This window comes from Pogoniulus pusillus, chromosome 25 (assembly GCF_015220805.1).
Source record: "Pogoniulus pusillus isolate bPogPus1 chromosome 25, bPogPus1.pri, whole genome shotgun sequence".
Taxonomy (NCBI): Eukaryota; Metazoa; Chordata; class Aves; order Piciformes; family Lybiidae; genus Pogoniulus; species Pogoniulus pusillus.
In genome coordinates, this window is record NC_087288.1 from 12,355,568 (window position 1) to 12,374,605 (window position 19,038).

General features: G+C 44.4%; 1 long non-coding RNA gene across 1 annotated transcript in view; it reads left to right on the top strand.

The window, feature by feature from the left end:
* Positions 1 to 670: 670 nt before the first annotated feature.
* The window catches only part of LOC135186433 (uncharacterized), a 65,284-nt gene continuing 46,916 nt past the window's right edge, over positions 671 to 19,038 (top strand). The window contains exons 1-2 of the long non-coding RNA XR_010306861.1: positions 671 to 814; positions 5,444 to 5,619. This is a non-coding gene — a long non-coding RNA (uncharacterized LOC135186433). The remainder of the gene's footprint in view (positions 815 to 5,443; positions 5,620 to 19,038) is intronic.

Consider the following 19,038-nt stretch of genomic DNA (forward strand, 5'->3'; position numbering starts at 1 on the left):
CACATTACTCCTCATCCTGTCATTACAAGACCTTGCCAATAGTCCTTCCCCAGCCTTCCTGTAGATCCCCTTCAGATAGTGGAAGGCCACTCCAAGGTCTCCTCAAAGCCTTTTCTTCTGCACGCTGCAGGGCCCCAACTCTGCTGCAGCCCTCTGAGCATCTTTGTGGCCTTCTCTGGACTCACTCCAACAGTTCCATGTCCTTTTTGTGTTGGGGCTCCAGAACTGCACACAGGACTCCAGGTGGGGTCTGAGGAGAGCAGAGCAAAGGGGCAGAATCCCTCCCTTGCCCTGCTGCCCACACTGCTCTTGCTGCAGCCCAGCACACAGTTGCTGTCTGGGCTGCACTCACACTGCAGGCTCATGTTGAGGTTTTCATCACTCCAGATCCCCAGGTCCTTTTCCTCAGGGCTGCTCTCAGCCATTCCCCACCCAGCCTGGAGTTGTGCTTGGGACTGCACCCACTCAGGTGCAGGACCTTGCACTTGGCCTTGTTGAATGTCATGAGGTTGGCCTGGGCTCACCTCTGCAGCCTGTCCAGGTCCCTCTGGACGCATCCCTTCCCTCTAGCAAGTTGACTGTGCCACACAGCTTGGTTGTGAAAATACTGTAATAAGAGAAGCTTACATTTTGTGTTCTGTCACTTCTATCTCTGACAGGTTACCTTTCAGTTGTAATGGAAAGATGGCACATGCTCCAACTCATGTAGAGTACCTGTAGAAAGCAAGTGCTCCATGGCAATATGAAATGGTACTCTACTATCTCTTCTTTCACTGCTGTGAAATGATGCATCCTGGGGCTTCAATCTTGTAAGGTAAGCACTCAGACTTTCTAGGTTCAGAGGCTAAATCCTTGAATAAAACTACAAAACCTAAAGGCTTGCTGCTTGATTCCAAGCAGATGTTGCAATTACATTTCCCAGGAGATATGAAACTTCCTTGTCACCTTACTGGAACTTCAATCCTTCATCAGAATGGAGCATCATCAATGTAATTAAGACTTTGTCATGAGTAGGAGGATCCATGTGGTAAATGCATTGTAGCTGAATAATGAAGAAGGTGGAGTGAAACACACTTGTTTCCTGCATCCCACACTGCCATAGAGTGCTATGAACAAGCAGGCTGAGGTTTTAAAAAGCTATTCTTAAAGCTGTGTAATTAATAGCAGCGGGATAGAATTTCTAATTTTGTTAAATGACTTTAACAATCTCAACAAAAGGACTCTCCTCTCCTTCCCCTTCCCCTTCCCCTTCCCCTTCCCCTTCCCCTTCCCCTTCCCCTTCCCCTTCCCCTTCCCCTTCCCCTTCCCCTTCCCCTTCCCCTTCCCCTTCCCCTTCCCCTTCCCCTTCCCCTTCCCCTTCCCCTTCCCCTTCCCCTTCCCCTTCCCCTTCCCCTTCCCCTTCCCTTTCCCTCATTCTCTGTCTTTTGTTGTGCAGGGGGAAGTACAGGCTGGATGTTAGGAGGAAGTTGTTGCCAGAGAGAGTGATTAGCATTGGAATGGGCTGCCCAGGGAGGTGGTGGAGTCACCGTCCCTGGAGGTGTTGAAGCAAAGCCTGGATGAGGCACTTAGTGCCATGGTCTAGTTGACTGGCTAGGGCTGGGTGCTAGGTTGGACTGGCTGATTTTGGAGGTCTCTTCCAACCTGGTTGATTCTATGATTCTGTTTTACATTTTTTTCATGGCAGTAACTAGCAAAGTAAATGTCAAAACAGAAATGAGAATGAACAAATGGAATAAGCTGCTGACAAAACATGCAGAAGAGTTGTGGTGTAAACACCCTGTTTGAAAGAACAGATTTTCCATAATATCTCAGTTTACAAGAAGGGGGGGGAGGGAGGGGAAGTCCTTTACAGAGCACTATAAATAAATAACAGTGTGATTTGTAACTAATACTTCCTAATTTTCACAGGAGCCACCATCTTGGCAATATTGTGTTGCTGAGGAACTAACAAAAACATATTTTCCCCACCCTGTTTTTAAGTGGTTCCTTTGCACCCTGATATTTTTCCAAGCTGACAGCTGTAAGAAAATCCAATGTGATTTGGTTAGATTCAGCTCTCTCCCTCTCAAGTGTGGAACAGAACAGATAAGAACTCGTGTGTCAGAACACAAAGTTTACTCAGCACAAGTCAGAAGCTTTTGATGTTTGCTATCCAATCTGGCCTGGCATCTTTGAAGTTCAGTTCCTCACACTTTAGCCCAGTCAGGAAGAAATAGACATTTCTCCTGTGTTAGTTAGAGCACTTGATGAAGAAGAACAGCCATAGCAAAGGCAGCAAGATACTGCTTTCAGAGATGATCTAGGCAATATTATTTCTGTAGATCTCAAAGAGTGAGAACATTCAACCAAATAGAAAGGAGAAAAAGGAAAGAAAATTCTACAGTGGAATTTGCTGTCCTGTTCCTGAAATGCATTTCTGTGTTCAAGCTGTTCATCAGCTAAGTGTAGGACAAGACCTCACCTGGAGTACTGTGTGCAGTTCTGGAGTTCTCAACACAAGGACAGCAAACTGTTGGAGTCAGGCCGGAGGAGGGCCACAAAGATGCTCAAAGGGCTGCAGCAGCTCTGCTCTGAGGACAGGCTACAAGACTTGGGGGTTTGCAGCCTGCATGAGGGAAAGCTTTGAGGAGACCTTGGAGTGGCCTTCCAGTATCTGAAGGGGGCCTACATGAAGGCTGGGGAGGGACTATTGACAAGGTCTTGTAATGACAGGATGAGGAGTAATGTGCTTCAAGTGGCAGAGGGGAGATTCAAAGGAGATGTTAGGCAAGGGTTCTTTGCAGTGAGGGTGGTGAGACACTGGCACAGGTTGCCCAGGGAGGTTGTGGCTGCTCCCTCCCTGGAGGTGTTCAAGGCCAGGTTGGATGAGGCCTTGAGTGACCTGTTCTAGTGGGAGGTGTCCCTGCCTATGGCAGGGGGTTGGAACTGGATGATCCTTGAGGTCCCTTCCAACCTAAACCATTCTATGATTTTAGTGATACTGTTTGTATTGTTGAGGTTAGGTATTGGTCTACTTTGTTACAAAGAATTAAATGCTTCACCCAGCATCCACAAAGTAACTCTTCTGACACATGAAGTGTATCTTCATTCCCATCTTTTCATTGCTAAAGAGGTCAAATTTATGGCTGGTGTAAATCAGCAGAATGTCTTTCTGGGTTTTGAGCTTCCATCAATTTGCAGAAGCAAAGGCTGTAGCCCAAGAAGGCTGAGATGAAGGGAAATTCCCCCATCACAGAGTGGGAAGTGGAACCCAGCCCTGAAACTCTGTGCTTTAACTATAAATTCATAATTAAAGCAGGAGAAGCAGAATGGTTTGTGGTGTAACTCTAATCAGGGTCTTTTGAACCACACAATGAATTATTTAATTGGCATGGATAAATTCCTTTCACTTGAACAAAATCCAGCCACAGTGTTAAATATGCATGTCAAATATTAAACCCATTTTCCTCTGATACCAGTTGTATTCTTTGAAGGAATAGTGTCTTTGTTCTAGGAAATAAAGCCAAGCAATCAGTATACAACTAGTGAAGTTTCCTTTTCTCTACCTTTCATTGAGTAAACCATAGACAACAAAGCAGAAGCTATCATCTTTCATCCTTCATGAGTTCTCAAGGAGAGCACTGTTTCTGATTTTTTAAGGCTATTCTAAAGGGTCAGTTAGATTACATTTGGTAGCCAAGTGAAAACTGCACAGAGAGAAGGAATACCACCACCTTTGTTTGGAGATTTGCAGTCTCAACAAATTGTAACAAACCCAACTTCTATTTTTAATGTAAATATGCCCTGAGTTAGCTGTTGGGAAGATGAAAGGCTGGTATAAAGGATGCAGTTGAGGTACACAGAAAAGACACTGCACAATTGAGAGCTGGGTTTTTTCCTTCTCCTTTTTCCTCCTCCCCCTCAAGCTTTCCTTTTGTGAGATCCTGTCAAGTAACCAGCGAGGATTTTTAACATCACTCTCTAGATATGTATGTTGTTGAAATAGAATCATAGAATGGTTTAGGTTGGGAGGGACCTCAAGGATCATCCAATTCCAACCCCCTGCCATAGGCAGGGACACTTCCCATATGTCCCACCTCCCAAGGCCTCATCCAACCTGGCCTTCAACACCTCCACACTGTCCAAGCTGAGAGCAATGAGGCAGGGCAGAACAGGACGTAGAGCAGAGCAGCACACACTAAGGCAGTGCAGTTAGGCAGAGGCAGCACAACTGCTTGCAACTTAGCTCCATTTATATTACTTGCCCGAGTGCAAAGGCTCCTTTGGCCACAGAGATTCACCAATCAGAATGGCATTTGCCAAACTGACCATGTTAGGTGACCCCAGGGCTTGCTCACCCTTATTTGGGCAAGACACCAGCAAGTACCTAAACACCTGTGGGAACCTGTTTGTCACTTTGGGAGGGGACATAATGGCCCAAGCCTTTGTTTTCTCCTGCCCTTGCTTCCCCCATCAGCAGAAAGGTGGGGCAAGCCAGGACATCTAATAGGCCTACTGGCCTTCCAGCACAGACCTCAACTCTTTTTATAGGAGGGCATGCAGAGTCCTACAGCCAAAACCAGTATTTGCTCCATGTGACTCGAAATGCAGATATTACTTGTTTCCAAACAGGCAGTAGTAGGCTAATGTGAGATAAAGTTAGGAATGAAACAAGGCATGAAAAAATGTTGTCCTTGACCTCTTGCCCAGATCTGCTGTCCCCTTGATGAGACTGTGGGAAGAAGTGAGGAAAGGGATGTCTGTGAAGGTACATCTTCTGTGGATTTACAAGTCTCATTGATGGCAACCAGCAACAGAACAAGGAGACATAGTCTCAAGTTGTGCCAGGGGAGGCATAGGCTGGATGTTTGGGGAAAGTTGTTGCCAGAGAGAGTGATTGGCCTTGGAATGGGCTGCCCAGGGAGGTGGTGGAGTCGCCATCCCTGCAGGTGTTCAAGAAAAGCCTGGATGAGATACTTAGTGCTATGGTTGGTTGACTGGCCAGAGATGAGTGCTAGGTTGGCCTGGATGATCTTGGAGGTCTCTTCCAATCTGGTTGATTCTATGATTCTATGAGTCTATGATTTCACAGACCCACTGGCCCCCCTGCTCTCCAGAGGCTTGGTGCAGGTGAGTTTACTGCTCAGGGAGAGAAGGGACTTTTATTGTAAGATATCTTCATAAGTAATGACAGATATATAAGTAGAAACAAAAGTACTTGTTTAGTAATGTGTTAATTAAGAATGAGCAATGTGTTTAAATTCATCAGGGAAATAGTCTTACTGAGAAAATTCATCAGGGAATTAGTCTTACTGAGAATCAGTCTGTCCTTGCAGAAGTGTTCTGTGTCCTTATAAAAGTGAGAAGAGGTAGCTCATGGGATGCTGGTCTTTCGTTTCTGATTTTACTGACTATAGAATAAAACTTAACCTACCAGGGTATTAACTAATTTCTTCTCCTACAGAAATGGCTGAAAAGCAGTTCTCAAGACATAGACCAGCAAGAGAAAACAAACTTAGTTCCACAAAGCTGATTTACTGCAGTGTTTGTTTGGATCCAATGGATCCTGCGTGAAAAGTGAACCTTTGCCCGAAAGAGGATGTGATTTTTCCATTGAAAACATCATGTAATCCTGGAAAGGTAAGTGTTGAGACCTTTTTATTCTGTGTGCTCTATGGCTTTTTTATGTTTCTGAGGAGTAGAAAGAAATCTTAGAGGTTCTTCAGTGAATGATATCTTTGAACTTTAATTCCTATATGCCTCCAAATTCTGAAGTTAGGCACAAAGTCCCAGAGTGTTCTTAGGAATTCATTTTGCTGCACTACAGCTGAAGGAGCTGTACAGTCCTGGTGATACTGTTTTTCCATATCTCTCTGCAGTGCAATTGTCTGTGTTTGGACTCTAGAACAGGAAGCTGTGTGACAAATCCACATTTGTTTCTGTATTTATAGAACCAACCCCACCTGGCTACAGCTTCCCTACAGGTAGTTGTAGACAGACTCATTTTCTCCAGCCTAAGCACCCCCAGCTCCCTCAGCCTCTCCTCACAGGGCTGTGCTCCAGGCCCCTCACAAGCTTTGTTACTCTTCTCTGGACACCTTCCAGTACCTCAACATCTCTCTTGAATTGAGGAGCCCAGAACTAGACACAGCACTCAAGGTGTGGCCTGACCAGTGCTGAGTACAGGGGCAGAATAACCTCCCTTGTCCTGCTGGCCACACTGTTCCTGACGCAGGCCAGGATGCCATTGGCTCTCCTGGCCACCTGGGCACACTGCTGCCTCATGTTCAGCTCCTATCTACCAGTACCCCCAGGTCCCTCTCTGCCTGGCTGCTCTCCAGCCACTCTGTCCCCAGCCTGTAGTGCTGCTTGGGGTTGTTGTGGCCAAAGTGTAAAACCCTGCACTTGACCTTGTTCGATCTCATCCTATTGGCCTCAGCCTGTCAGGTTCCCTCTGCAGGGCTCTCCTACCTTCCAACAGATCCACAGCTGCTTCTAGCTTGGTGTCATGTGCAAACTTACTGAGGTTGGACTCAATCTCTTGGTCCAGATGATCAGTAAAGATACTGAACAGTTGCTATACAGCAACTGCTTCTGGTGGCTTGCTGCAAGGGAACTCACAAGCATGTTGTTTTGTTTCAGGATATGCAGAGCTCATTGCATGAGAGCAGCTCTCATTCCTGGTTCTGACTTAACCATGGCATTTGTGATTTGAAGGTATTATGCTGTATAGCATTCTTTTATTTCCCAGATTCTGCTTCCAAAGAGATGAAACTTGTAGGCTGATGTTTTGACAGTAAAGCAAATGTCGATTGCTCTTTTATAAATTCTGACAAGCTACTGTATGTAGCTTTTATTTAGTGCTCTGTGTGTGTTGCCAACAACACTAGCTAAACTTCTTCAGCAAAAATAAAAGAGTTCAATCAATCGTATGATCTGGGCAACCTGCATTCATATCTCCAGCGTGTCATAACCTAGTGTTGTTTGTCAGTTCTTATCTGATCTACAAATATTACAAAAGCAAATTTCTGTCAGACCAAGGCTTCATCAGAGTTGACCTCAAATGCCTAAAGCCTACTCCCTGGAGAACCTCCAAAACTCCACAAATTTTTACAGGGGTTTTTCTTTCTCTCCTGGATCCATGGGTGTTGAAGAAAAGCCATGTGATGTTTTCCAGTTAGGTTTCTTCCACCTGACTTCTGTGTCATTTACCTTTTGACAGTTTATGAATGTCCTGGGGGAAAAGGAATGATATCTTTCTGTCTTCAGCTGGATGGTGTATGAGCCTAGAGCAACAGCGACTTTCCATACGTCATCCTCGCTCTCTTACCCTTCTCTCTTCCTTACTACTTTGGTCTTTGGTTGGTTTGGGCTTTTTTTTTTTTTTTAGTTTTTTTTTTGGTGCTTGTTTGTTGTTTTGTTGTTGTTTGGAAAGTGCACAATGTGCCAGCTGCATCTTTGCTGAAAGAGCAGCCTTAGGTAGCATAGTAGCTTCAGAGCATGCTAGGAAACTGTTGATGCTGCAGCCTCTGTGACTGTGAGAATATTTCTCTATGAGTTTTTGGTTCTGGTTTTAGTTTGTTTGTTTTCATCAGGAACTCAGAGTTGTAGGGTGGATGTCTGTGGATTTTTCTGGCTTCAGGTTTCACCTCCCCTCCTGCCCCCCTCTTCCTCCCCAGTACCAGATTTATCTTTGAAATGTACTTACGGATGGTATAAATCATTCCTAATCGTCCTCGATAGAATGTAGTTCCTTAGGAATTCCTCTTCTCTTGTTTTGCAAATGTTGTGGTTTTTTTCTTCTCTTTGGCATATTGAAGTGACCTTGGTGTGTCTTACAGCACTCAATATCAGGAGGCTCTATAAAACTCATATCTCAGAAGTGTCTGACATTACATTACAAGAGGATCTGTAAACCTCCGTGAGATGACAAATGTCTTTTTTAGACAACAGACCAAGACTTCATTTAAATTAGTAACATGGAGATTAGAGGAGCTCTCACAGGCTGTGCTGCAGCCATGCCAGGACTCTAGGAATATCAGTCACATGAAAGCTGTTAAGTTTGAGATGGAAATAAATCAAGGAGCCTGTAAAAACTGTCAGCAGGTCAGGGAAGTTTATGAACTCTCGCTGTATCTAGTCATAAATCATAAGAATAAGCTAAAACTGAGAAGAAAAATGTCCTCTTTTGTAATCTAATGCTGTCTGTTAAGGCAATAAAACTCAAATGAAATGCATGCATTGCAATTTTTAGTTGATGCTTTACATTATTACCAAAGTGAAGGAAGAGTTTCTAAGTTATAAAAGTGAGACAAATGAGAGGTGGGCCTGTGTTGGTTGGTGCTTCCAAGCCAGCATCTCCTCTGCCTTCAGAAACAAAGAACACTCACAGCTAAGCATGTAACTGCAGACACTCATGCAGGCTTAATAATGGCAATGGCACAGATCCACATGCTGAAACCAACATGAGCACAAGCTCCTTGCTGGACTGAAGCTTAAAGGACTAGTGCAGGAATCAGCATCACACTGTGTACAGATCCAGTCTAAGGAGGGAGCTAAAAAGCAGAGAATTGTGACTTGCTTGAGCATTGTAATTTTCAAACCCCTTATGACCAGCTCTCTCACTTATATTAGGAGGAAGGTCTTCACAGAGAGAGGGATATGCCATTGGAATGGGTTGCCCAGGGAGGTGGTAGAGTTGCCATCCCTGGAGGTGTTGAAGAAAAGCCTGGATGAGGCACTGAGTGCCATGGTCTGGTTGATTGGCTAGGGCTGGGTGCTAGGTTGGACTGGCTGATCTTGGAGGTCTCTTCCAACCTGATTGATTCTATGATTCTATAAATTCTCCTAGGCAGCAGAAGCCACTCTTGTAGGGTAGAAGTGGTTTTGTCAAGTTTTATCCCTTAAACCCACAGTCTTTCCATCTGTGTCACACAGGAAATATGCTGCATCTGCTTAGAGCCCCATTGAATCCAGTGGTACTTTGTACAGGGCTGAGGAGTTCTTTTTGGAGATTAGTTTGCAGGTTGAGGGCTGTGGACTGAAAAATCTTCCTGTTGAAGAGCACTATGGAAGTCTGCAGCACTATGGACGCTGTTATGATGGCAATCCACCTCAGCATACAGTAGGTGTTCACAGTGCTTTACAATGGTATGCCAGGCAAGGAAGATTTCACAATCTGAGGCCCTGACCTTGCAGTCTGATCCCCACTGACAAATCATTTACTCTGGAGTACCACTGAAGTCAAGGGGACTAGCTGAGGAGTAAAACACTATTCAGAATGAATAAAGGAATGAAGAGGAAAAGCCTGCTACTATGTGAACAATGACTGAAAGAGGGAGAGGAAACATCTCAGCTCGTATTCATGTCTACAGAAAAGTGTGAGGTTAGGTTTTCTTCCTCTGCTTCTCAGCAGGACTATGTAAACTGGACTGTGTTTGCTGCTGCAAGAAGTTGAAAATGAGCATGGAACTATTGAAAATGTATACAGTTTTTATACCTGAGTATTCTAACTGAGAGGGGCAGAAGGCAGTGTGAGAAAATACTGCTGAGGGAAATACATCAGCGATAAGGAACTCTTGCCAAGGTTGTAAAGTACCAACTGAACACTATACCACTGCAAAAATCATTCAGTTGTCAAGGCCTGTTACAAAGTTAAGTCAAGTCACACTTGTTTAAAGGAAAGCATTGCAAATGTCTTGTAGAAATAGTAAAAAATGTTTTATTAGCTCAAAAACTACCCTGTGGGGTTCCTCTGCAGAAGACAGTACTGTCTCTGCAGTTTGGTTAGGAGGAGTAGGCAACCCTGTGTTTATAAAGCCAGGGAGCTACTCCATCTGGCAACCTTATATTTAAAAAGACAGGTGATTTTAAAATCAAAGTTGTAGCTCCTGAGCTTTTGAAAGCAAGCACTGGACAGAAGTTCCTTAATTCTGACGCTCCTGGCTCTGGCCAGCCTGATCCAGGGTAGGGTATCCCTGCCCGTGGCAGAGGGGTTGGAAGTAGATGATCCTTGTGGTCCTTTCCAACCCTGACTGATTCTGTGAACTGAGATAGCAGGACCTTTATGGTACTGCTAATAGGCTTGCTTGGTAAAGAAAGCTCAAGAAGGTAGTGGAAGGGAAATGCTTTGCAATCAGGAAACGTGCCTAATTTCAAAGGACAGTTTGTACTTAAGCATTTTGTTATCTTATAATAGTTACTAAGTTGTAGTGAGCCCAGTTCCTCTAATGGTGGCCAAACTCAGCAATGAACTGGAAAATGCACATGCTCCATGGTGCACCCATTCATGCTGTGCCATACTGAGAGCCCCACAGCAAAGCTTAGCACCATGACACCCTCTGCCACTCACTACAAAACTCCTGGTTTGCACAAGACATCACATCTTGGTTTCACGTGTGTGTGAGTTGAAGGAATAAAAGCTATGCTTCAGAAAGAAAATCCATATTCAACCTTTGTGAGATATTTAGGTGAGGGAAATCTCCCAGCTCTTCCAAGTCAAACAAATGTATTTGTGATATTTCTGAACAGAGAAATAACAGTTCCCTGTTTGGTCTGTCCCTGATGTGCTTACCTATGTGCTCTGAGCCAAGCAAGCTAACCTCAGGAGAGGCCAAAGTGCCACCACTGATGAAAGAGTGGTAGTGGGCTACTGGATCTAAGGATTGAGAGAGGTTTGTGTGGTGTCTTCTCTGGGTCCTTGAGGGAGCACCTCTGTGGAGCTGCAAGCCTTTTTTTCCACAGCCATTTGACTCAGGCTCCTCTTGCCGTTGCTTGCAGAGCTGATGATGGATAGGAGACAGGGCCAGGGTAGGCTCCCTAAAAACATTCACCCAGATCCCTTTTTTGCTGAGGTACACAGGCTCCCATTTGCCTGCCCTCACTCTCATGCTGACCTTGTCTCACTGAGCACTCAGCTTGCTGTTTGTCCTCTCTGCTTTAAAACCAGCAAGGGGCCTGATTAACCTCATGTGTGAATTGCCTGGTGAGGACTAATTACTTGTACTTCCTTCTGTAGCACTGAAAAACATGTTTTATACTTGCCCTCCAGACACAGACAGGACATCAGGATTGGGAAAAGGCTATAAACCAGCTCTTCATTAGTTTCTCTTCATTGTTACTGGAACAGGACCTTATGGCTTCACTTCCTCTGAGAGAGGGTCACTGAGACAGAATAAAATGCAGATGCCCAGGTGCCCATGACATAGTTTTCCTCTGCAGCCAACCTGAATAGCTTTCAAGAGCAGAGATCAGAGATTTCAGCTTTTGTAATGTCAGCATTGTTGTTAAACATTTAGCATTCTGAATTCAGCTGCAGTAATGCCTCTAGCCTTTTTGTTCAATGGATACAAATCCCTTAACAGACTTGTAACGATATTAAAGATGAATGAAAAACATACAATATTTAATTCCTTGTCTGTGATCTTTAGTGTAGAGCAGTTTGATCTCCATGCTTGCTTATTACACCAAAAGTGAAGGTTTAGCAAATAAGAAGGAAATTTTGATGGGTAGGATGTCAGGAAGAACAGAAATGGGTAATTGATGACAACCAGTGAAGACCAGTTTGGAAAGCTGTGGCTGAAGTACATAACCCTTACATCTTAGAACCAGTGGCAATGAGAGAGCAAATCAGCAATGGGGGATTTCCCGACATCCCTACAGTCAGAAGCATAAGGAAAAAAAGTAATTACACAAATCAAAAGCTTTACTTAAAGATCAGTCAAATGCAGACTCCAGAGACTGGCCTTGGTAGCAAACACCTTTACATTGTTAGGTCACCTAACCGAATTGAGTCAGTAGCAAGAGTTCTGTGAACTGAAGGCTGTTGAGAAGCAGGTGTGGAAGAGATTAATGGTCTGGAGCTCAGCTGCCTGAGAACCACCAGACATGCAAAAAGACAAAAATTAACCCCAAATTACCAATCTGGGCTGATGTCAGTGTGCTGTACAGCTAAGAAAGCCACCAAGCATGCCAAGTCGTGAGTGGATGGGGAAGTGTAAGCAGTCAGCCTCAGTAGTGCCAACTAATCACAATATTCTCTGACACTGGGTAAGTAAAAGGGAATATAGAGCTCATTCTCAGTGTGAAAAGAGAGCATCTATTGGGTGTCCTTAGGAAATAGGGTCACAAACCAACGTTGTCAGTTACTTCCAAGAGTTTAAAGGAGAGAACATTATTGTGGTGGCACAGTCTGATGAACTGCAATCTACAGAAGTGCACGCAGTGCATTGCTTTGGCTGGATTAGATGAGATTCTGCAGTGTAGAGACAGTGAAAAAGAAACATATATGGGAAGACCTAGCTCATAATTAAATGGCCTGGTATCATTCCCCATGGCTGTGTGAATCCTGTATTTGCTCACCTGCACTTGGGACTATTCCTAGGTTGTGACAGGCTACTTCCCACCAGTCAGTAACTGCACTTGGGTCACCTGCGATTTTTGAGGTCACATTCATAAGAAAAGACAAAGACAACAATTTGTTAGCCATGACTCTCCTCTGTCTTTAAATAGCTTCTTCTTACAAAGTATGTGCACTCCTCAGCATAATTTTTCAGCCAAGAAAGGGAAATGCTGCTTTTACAAAGTCCTAAATAAGGTCAGAAGGAGCTGCTTCTCAGCACAGGGACGTTCCTCAGCGTTCTTTACTCTTAGGATAAGACAGTGGGGATAAGAGGAATAATGTTTAATGAGAATAAACCAAAGGATTCAAAGTTGTCTTCCTTAGGAAGGAGACAAACATCAGGAAAGCATATAGGGGGAAAAGCATATAAATTGTAGTGATCATTGCAACAGAACGCTGTTGAGAGCATTAATTCAGTGAGATTAAAGATTAGACTGGGTTCTTATTTGGCTAATGAATTTCCTAAAAATTACATAATGGCTAAAGTCAAAGATTTAAGATGAAATATGCTGTGTCTGACCTGAGATCTGCTGAACACTGATCCGCTATTAGAGATTCATTGGTTCAAGCTCCTGGAAGCAGATGAGCTTCAGATCTAATCCGGTGTGGCAGACAGGGTACTTCTCTACCTCTTAGACTCTGGGTCTACAACACCCTGGTAATTCCTGCATTCCTATCTTTGAAATGCTTTCACACCTCAACAGCATTACTCATTGCCTGATGGTTCCTTCTTTCCTAACCCACTTTAAAACTGAAATGTCTTTGTTTTTTTTCCTCGAATGTTTTATTCTGTTTAAAAACAAACAACCAAACAAAGCCTTTTTCCCTGCTTCTTAAAAGGTAAATCGATTCAAAGTTAAGTTCTTTTAACTAACTAGAAAATGGTTGGGTTTCCTTGTGCAAAGGTGTCTTCTCTTGATTTTGGTGACACTACAGGTTATGTATGTTAAACCCTCAGGAGATTATGCTTAAGAAGTGCCCATTTGGTTTATTGATACCTGTAACCTTGGAAGTCTTAGGGAAATTAATGCCATTTACCAGCACTTCTGCTGAAAATGTTCTCTCTTCTTTTACAGCACAGTTCAGGATTCGATAATTACCAATACAAAAATACACTGAGTTATCAGAGCACAATTTGAAGTTCATATTTTGCCCATTGCAGTAGGTTCTCAGAAGAATGGGGCAGGTGAGTTGCAGAGAGGCCAGCAATTGAGATGAAAGGCACAAGTGTCATCAGTCATTATGCTTTAGGGCATAATCTGATCACCAGCTGTAGTCAGAAGATTTCACTGTCTCTAGTATTTAACAGGACTAAATTTGTCACATTTTGATGAGGGGGTGAAGAGGAAGGATATGTCTTTGGATGATCAAGTGCTGAAAACAACATCACTAGCAACATCACTTTTTGATCTGAACTGAACACGTGCATACGCTATGCATTAGCTACCTGCCAGCTAACCGATTCCTCTGCTCTGCTCAAATCCACTCCTTCTGAGAGTGACACTGAAAAGACAAGGCTGAAACTGTGCTCAGGCAGTGAAGAGGTTCTGAGCATGAAGGGAGACCAAGCAGCTTGTTGCTGTCAGTGAAACCAGTGGAAAGTCAGTTTTTGGTAAGATTCTGGAAATGTAATAAGGGATGTGATGGTTTGGGTGTTACCTGCCCTCACACACTGAAGAAAATCACCCAAACTAGTCTCAGCAGATGGAAATTAGAATGAAGCTTTACAGTCACAGCTTAGCACAATATACAAGCAGGTACTTACAATATTTACAGCTATAGACAGAAATATACAAGTGAAAGGCAATAGAGAAACACAACAGCCCTCCCAGAAACCAGTCCCCAGGAGGGGCTCCCAACCACCTTTCCACCTCCTTTCCACCCTCCACCTTACCCCAGACTTTGCCTTACATTCAAGGTGAGTTTGGAGAATCAGCCAGGGGGGTTAGGAAGTAGAGGGATTAGTTACACAGATGGTAGGTTAGAGAGAGAGAAGGGAGACAGCCAAAGCCAGAGAGCAACTGTGTTCTCTATGTTTGTGTTCTTGCTTTTATACATCTCAGCTGGCTCATTTCAGCTACTCTCTACCAGCACCTCCAGGTCCCTCTCTGCCTGGCTGCTCTCCAGCCACTCTGTCCCCAGCCTGTAGTGCTGCTTGGGGTTGTTGTGGCCAAAGTGTAGAACCCTGCACTTGGCCTTGTTCCATCTCAGCCCATTGGCATCTGCCCACCCATCCAGCCTGCCAAGGTCCCTCTGCAGGGCTCTCCTACCCTCCAACAGATCCACACCTGGCCCTACCTTGATGTCACCTGCAAACTTACTTGTGTAACTCAGTTCCACAGTAGCATTACAGTTTATAGTGGCAAGTGGGAAATGGCAGAAGGGAAAATGTCTCTGTGTCAAAATCCAGAAAAGAAAAGCATTTTGCATTCAGCAGTGGTCTGACAGTGCTGGATTTGGAGGCTGAAGTGAAGGAGCAAATGTGAGTTAGTACTGGCATGAATGCACTCCCAGTTCCCCAGCTTAGTTTCTCATGCTGAACAGTTGCTCCACACCAGCCTCAGGGGCTGAGAAAGGGGGGCTGATGAGGTGGGGGTTGCTAAAGTTTTGGGGAATATGCAGCCACTGGGGTTAGTACTTTAATTTCAGCCAGTGAAGACTAAAACGAAGGGAAGAGCATAAAGGAAATGAGTGAGATGGGTGAGCTTACCTGAGCTGCGTGTTCCAGGGAAGACAGAAGTCTGTGTGACATTCAAAAGGTTGGTGCAGGAGAACAAGTGTAAAAGGGAGCCAAGCATAAGATACAAACCCCAGAAACAGAGTAAGAGCAGACAGATTGCAGAACGAAATTAAGAGTGCAAAAAAGTGATGAGGAAAGCAAAGGATGAGAACGAGAGGAAGACTGTATAGGAGGGTAAGACAGGTATGAGAAATGTTTCCAGAGTGCAAGGGCCATGAGGCCACTGCAGGAGAGCATAAGGCCTCTAAGACGTGGTAGAGGTTATTTATGGTTAGAAAACATTTCTAAATGTAATGCATGCTGTGGCTTGATGCTCACAAAAGGACGACAGGGGACAGATGCCACAGGAGGACATAAATTTCCCCAGGGAGGAAGAAGAAATATGGGGAAGGGGAGAAGGTGTCAGGCTGACACAGGACTGCCTTGTGACCTTCGAAGTCTGGCAAACAGTGGCAGGATGGGATATTAATTGAGAAAAATAATGTCTTATCACCATGCCATCTGAACTGAAGAGGCTGAAAGCAAAGCCAGTCTCTCACGTCAGGCCTCTACTCACCCATTTGAGCTGCTTCTGTGAAGCGTTCTGCAGCCTCCCTGGGAACCAGTTTGTCTGGAAACTGAACTTTACTTGGCCAAGTGGATGTGAAGAGGCCATAGCATACTTCTGAAGTCACAGCTAGCTTTCAGTTGCTTGATTTATGTATGTCTCGTTTTCCTGAAGCCTTGAAATAAGGGAAATACTTAACTGTTGTGGGGAATAAGTTTAAGGCAATGATGACTTCCCATGGTCCTGATAACTACCAGGGCTTCAAGACAAGATTCTTTTACTCATTGAGAAAGAATTATGACTATGCAGAGGTGTATAGGGAAATGTCTCATGAGAGAAGAAATATATCTCTAACCTTTAGTAAATTACCTTTAAAATGTTGCATTTTGCCATTTATTTATTATTATTTATTAGAGTGAGTCCAGAGGAGGACACAAAAATGATCAGAGGGCTGCAGCAGCTCTGCTATGAGAACAGGCTACAAACGTTGAGGCTCTGCAGCCTGGAGCAGAGAAGGCTTTGAGGAGACCTTATAGTGGCCTTCCAGTATCTGAAAGGGGCTACAGAAAGGCTGGGGAGGGACTATTGACAAGATCTTGTAATGACAGGATGAGGGGTAATGGGTTTAAAGTGACAGAGGAGAGATTCAAACTAGATGTTAGGAAAGGGTTCTTTGCAGTGAGGGTGGTGAGACACTGGCACAGGTTGCCCAGGGAGGCTGTGCAGCACAGAATCACAGAATGTGATCTTTGATCTTCAATCCCATTTGGTGATTCTGTGTTCCACAACCTCCCTGGAAATGTTGAAGGCCAGGTTGGATGAGACCTTGAGCAACCTGTTCTAGTGAGAGGTGTCCCTGCCTGTGGCAGGAGGTTGGAACTGGATGATCCTTGAGGTCCCTTCCAACCTCAAGCATTCTATGACTCTACAGATGTTCCTGGGTATTCACAGAAAAGAGATTGTCTTGACAAAGCCTGAGGCTTCATTCTTAGCTGGTAGAAGTCAGTAATGCTGAACGAATGGAAAATGGAGTCTGATGCAATACTCTGAGTGTGTTATTTTGCTGTTCCTAGGGCCCTTATAAAATCTCCCAAAGGTTTCTGGAGCTGTTTTCTCAGCCTAGATTTATGAGGCCAGATTATTATTTTTTTTTAATTTCCTAAGGCCTTTCTCAGCTATTATCTGACAATTTTTAGTGACAACTTTATCTGAAAATGAAGATTCTCTAAGGATAAGAGTTACTGGATCTGCCTCCTGCACCAGGTGTTCTCTCCATTCTCTGCATAAGGCAGAATACTGGAAGTGTCCTGGGAATAGGATTCAGCTGTGCTTCATTCTGCTCAGTTGTCAGCTGGTATGAAGATGCTTGCTCCAGCAGCACAACACAGAATGCAATAGAGTTGAGAGCTACAGATGGGTCCTCCTTTTACCTGGGGCACTTCAGATGAAAGAGAAAGCCATTCTGGAGTTGATGAGGTAATAGGAATTTTTTCATGTCCTTCACTTGGGTAGGTTGAGTCTGGCCACAGACCACCTGCCATGTGTTTCTTCCCAGTTGCTTCTATGGTGCTGGCTTATGTGAACAAGGGGGATGTTCTCTGCTCACAAATAGTTGCCTGACTAGCTGTTTCTGTAGTGAGAGAAGGCCTAAGTAAGTTGCCTCAGTTGAAATCTCTCACAGCGAGAGTGATTTGCCATTGGAAGGGGCTGCCCAGGGAGGTAGTGGAGTTGTCATCCCTGGAGGTGCTCAAGAAAAGCCTGGCTGGGGCACATGGTCTGGTTGATTGTCTAGGGCTGGGTGCTAGGTTGGACTGGCTGATCTTGGAGGTCTCTTCCAACCTGGCTGATTCTATGATTGTAGCTCGTGGCATCCGTTTTCAATTTTTATTAGCAGTAATTTCTTTGACACAGCTTTTAAATTAGAAGCACATTTTCTTGGAGACTTCTGTGGGCATAGCCAGTCCCTCCCAGTGTGTAGAGAGCACTGACAATCTCCTTTTAAAGCCTTGCTCACTGGTTCTGTGGGCAAACTGAGCAGCTGTTAACTTTTCACTGCTTTTAATACTAGCCTGGGTAAATTACAGTTGGGATGACCTGTCTCAGTATATCAGGTAGTTTCAGGTCGTAGTGCCAGGCAGTGGAATCTGCTTGTCTATATGGTTAAATTACTAGAAAAAGCTTTGCCTTTTGCCACCAACCAGTATGAAAACAATTCCCTGGCATGGCTGGGGATTAACACAGCCCAGAGACTCTTCCCAGTAGGTGTTTTGGATGCAGTCACCCTGTTTTGGAAACAAGGAGAGTTTAATGGCATAGATACAATCTGTCTTATGCCAGTTGGCCAGAGTGCCAGAGAACCGTCCCTGGTACTTCTAATTTACCAGTAGAGACAAAGCTTTATCTGTCAGCAAACTGCATGGCATAACTCAAAGAGGATGGTGCAGAAGACCTGCCTTTGCTCTTTATTTATTTATTTACTTACTTTTCCAGGAGCTGGAAGTGACCTCAAAAGCTCATCCAGTCTGTGATGGTTTGGGAGTTACCCACCCCCCTACTCTTATGAAATCACCCAGACTAGACTCATCTGGCTGGAAATTAAGGAACGAAGCTTTCTATTCACAGCTTAGCACAGTGTACAAGCAGGTATTTACAATAATTTTAGCTATAGACAGAAGTAGACAAGTTAAAGGTAATACAGAAACACAACAGCCCTCCCAGAAACCAGAGTCCCCAGGAGGGGCTCCCAACCACCTTTCCACCTTCTTTCCACCCCTCTACCTTATCCCAGAGTTTATCTTATGTGCAAGGTGAGGTTGGAAGATTGGCAAGGGGAGTTAGAAAGCAAAACAATTAGTTACACAGAAGCAGCCCAGGGCACCCCCTGTGACAGAGACACACACACTCTGACTCTCCTGCTCTGCCTTCTCCATGTTCTGTGTTCTTGTTTTTATACACCTCACAAGCCTATGAGTGCAGCAGACATCACCATCGTTTCCTTTTCACCACCTGTAATCTAATTTTTCTCACTAAAATATTCCAGTTAGCCTCAAACTAGCACAATAAAAGAAGCCTAGAATCAACCAGGTTGGAAGAGACCTCCAAGATCATCCAGTCCAACCAATCCACCCCTGCCTATTTCACTCAGAGTTTTGCCGAGAACTATCTGCCTAATCAAAACCAATATTTACAATAATGAATATTACAAGTTCAGTTCACACTTTGTCCTGGCTGTCTCAGATGTAGGTGAGGAAAAAAAAGGTCAGAAAACAGGAAACAGTTTGTCTCCCAGGTGACATTGGGTTCATGCTCAAACTGGCACACAGTCCAAGCCCCCTGCCAGAGCAGGATCACCCAGAGCAGATCACAGAGGAA